The sequence below is a fragment of the Chrysochloris asiatica genome, unplaced genomic scaffold (assembly GCF_000296735.1).
Source record: "Chrysochloris asiatica unplaced genomic scaffold, ChrAsi1.0 scaffold00060, whole genome shotgun sequence".
Lineage (NCBI taxonomy): Eukaryota > Metazoa > Chordata > Mammalia > Afrosoricida > Chrysochloridae > Chrysochloris > Chrysochloris asiatica.
In genome coordinates this window covers 17,198,171-17,201,773 of record NW_006408578.1, presented here as the reverse complement: position 1 = coordinate 17,201,773, position 3,603 = coordinate 17,198,171, and positions in this window count along the sequence as shown.

Here is a 3,603-nt window from a genome sequence, read left to right as displayed (position 1 = left end):
TCCTTAGATTTGTTGTTGTTAAGTGCCGTTGAGTCAGTTCCAACCCACAGCAACCCTATATAGAGTTCCTGAGGAGCAGTTGGTGAGCTTGAACCACCAACCTTATGGTTCAAACTGACTTTGCAGTCGAGTGCATTCACCCACAGTGCCACACCAGGACTCCTCCTTAGATTTAGAGGAACTAAATTAAAGGCAAAATTCTTGTATGTACAGTTTGCCTTGGGCCCTAATGGTCAGGCTGTGGTTATCTGTGTTTCCCTGTGGTGTGAGATGCTGTATAAGTTGCAAACATTTTAGCATGTATAACTCAACTTTAAATAAAAAAGACAAGCAGTTCTTATAGCCCAGCCACAGTTACTAAGTGGCTGGGCTCACACTCAATACCAGGTCTGCCAGTTTCTAAACTCCTTACACTCTCCACTAGACCACACTGCTCAGAAGGCTTTCCTCCTCATTGGAATTTCTGGAGAGTACTGCTTCGGCAATAGAAGCAGTATTCCTTTGAGAGTCATTTCCACTTACTACTCACTGAAATAATTCCCTCTAGGTAGTGCCAAAGCATCTTGAAAGGACTTGGAATAATTTAAGGAAATGGCTCAGGGCTAAGTTTAGAAAGCCAAGGTCCTGGCAATTTATTTTTCATTTTTAATCATAGGCGCAATTTGAAAATCCATATAATGTACTCCACATGTTTGCAAATTCTTTTCCTCCCCTTTCACTATTTGTAGGCTATTTAGATTTTTAACACAGACTAAGTCAAACTACTGTGTCCGAAACAGCCTACTCCAAAAGCAAATGACATCAAGATAGATGTGCCGAGAAAACATTTCCTCCTGCTGCAAATTAGCCAAATAGCTGAGTAAGTCTTGAAGTGGTTTTTCCAGAACAAAGCTATTTACTACAGAAGCCAACTGAGAAACTGCAGTTCTGCACATGGAAATCTTTCAGTGAATACATCCCTAATCCTATCATAAAGAGACTTAAGATTTCCAAAACCCAAGTCCAGTTGGACCATGTCCTCATCAACACTCAGTATTTTCAAATTTTAATTTTGGCCATCCTACTGGGCATATCTCAATGTGGCTCCTGCTTTGTGTATGAAGGAGAGCTTTGCTGCATATAGAGTTCTGGCTTGTCATTTGGTTTTTCTTTGTGCACTTTAAAGATTTCATTCCATTGTCAATCTGCCTCTGTTTTCAAAATTGGTATCTCAGCCATCAGTCATATTGTTTCCCCTTATATGTAATGTGTTGTTTTTTTCCTAAATGTTTTCAATATGCTATTTTTTAGTTTTTTAATTTTAGTAGTTTGACTATGGAGTCTGTTGAGGTTCTTGAATCTGTAAATCTAGGTTTTATTTTATTTATTTTTTTAACTAGATTTTGAGCATTTTCAACTATTAGTTACACATTTGACTTTTCTACTATTTCCATGTCTTCTAGAACTTATTCATTATACAAATCTCTAAGACACTGCTCACTTGTCTTCAAGGTTTTTTCCCCCCCATTGTTTTCTTCAAATTAGATTGTTTCCATTGCTCTACCTTTGAATTTTGTTTGTGGAAGTCCTGGTATGGCACTGTGGATTAATGCACTGGACTACAAACTCATTTTGAACTGCAAGGTAAGTGGTTCAAGCTCACCAGCCACTCCTAGGAAACCCTATACAGGGTCGCTATGGGTCAGAACTGGCTCAAAGACACTTAACCAAACCTCTAAATTTTGTTTGCTGTATCCAATCTGCTCTTAAGCTCAAAGAGTAATTAAATTTTTGTTTTTCAGATTTTGAATCTTTTCATTTGGCTTTCAAAAATTATTATTATTATATTTTGTAATACCCATTTCTTTGCTGAGCTCCCATACCTGCTCATTCATTATGAATGAAAGGTTTGTGGTTCAAACCCATCAGTCTCTCCTCAGAAGCCCTATGCAGGGTCACTATGAGTCTGGAACTGACTTGACATCACATAACAACAATAACAAATGAGTGGAAACCAACTCAACAGCACATAAAATTAACATTATCAATATGGCAACAGCACTTAATAACAACAACACTCATTTGTTATTGTTATTATTATTAAGTGCATTCAAGTCAGTTTTGACTCATAGTAACCTGTATAGGGTTTCTGAAGTGGGTTTGAACCACCAACCTTGTGGTTAGCAGATCAGTGTTTATGCTACAGTGCCATACTAGGACTATAACAATCCTGTATATGGAGTCCAAGAGTGGGTAGTGAGTTTAAACTTTGACCTTGCGATTACCAGCCCAGTGCTTACCCTATAGATTTTTATGTCTGAAAATAGCCACATATTTGAATGTTGGGGTTAGTTTTTTACTGTCTGCTTTTTCTTTTGTGTGTGGATTACAGTTTTCTGTTTCTTTGTGTCTCATGATTTTTTATTGTGTTCTGGTGTTTTAGCTTGATGTAATAGTCATGTTTGAGGTATGTTAAGGTCAAACATGAATTAGGCAAGAGAGGATAGAAACATGTAAAGATTTGTTATACTCACAGCTCTGGTGTTCATAGCACACTCAGGAACTTGCACCTGGACACAGCGTGACAACAAGCTGGGATTTTTAGACGATAGTTTATGCATAGCAAGCAGAATGAGGCCAGCTAGGGTTTGCAGGTTTCTTAGGGATTGGACATTTAAAAAAATTCTAAAGGCTTTAAGGCATAAGGACTGTTAAGTGCCTGGTCTTGGGACAAGTAGAGTAGGTGCAAAAAGACCCAGGTGTGTGAAAGTCCAGTAAGGGGAGTGGTTGGAGATATACCTTAATCAGCTGTTCAAGAAGAAGAGACGTTGATACTTCTGGGGCAAGATGCTGAGCAGACCCTTTGCAACCACAGGACATAGGAGACCAAGTAAAACAGATACAGATGGGGATTATTGGAATGCTGAGTTTCAAATGAAAAGAAAGACAGGTTAGATTGAGTACCAACTGGGAGAGGAAACTGAATGGGAGTGGCGGGAGAGGAGACAGATGGGTGAACTGTCAGCTGGCTTCTCATGCTGTGACCATCCTGAGATTTTGGGGTAGACCGTCAAGTGACACAGTGGCCTGGAGACAAAGGACGTGTGCTGGAGGTTGGCAGCAAGGGAGTACCGTTCTCTCTTTTCCCCCATGCAGTGTCTTAGAGATAACAGACAATTTCAGCTTACATGAGGAAATGAGGCAGAGTGGCTCAAACAAGTGACCAAAATGCAGAATTGGCATCAGAACTACCTGATAAGGAATTCAAAAGAATGCTATTTAGGTGCCGTCAATGGATTGAGAGAATGATAGAGCTGCAGATGAGATCCAGGAAAACACCAACAAAACTTTAGAAGAATCCCAGAAGACATTACAAGAGTAAACTGACAAAGAAATGAACAACTAGAAACAGTACAGAAAGAGCAAATAGAAATCTGTACAATACTAAGATTTCAGAAATACATAATACAGGGAAGGAACAAGAAATAGAACTGAATCAAAGGAGGCCAAATCTGTGAGTTTGAAGACAGTCTCACAATTATTGATCTGCTAGTGTGGTGGACAAGTTTCAGATGAGCTTCCAGACAAAGACAGACTAGGAAGAAAGAGTGACGAACTACTTCC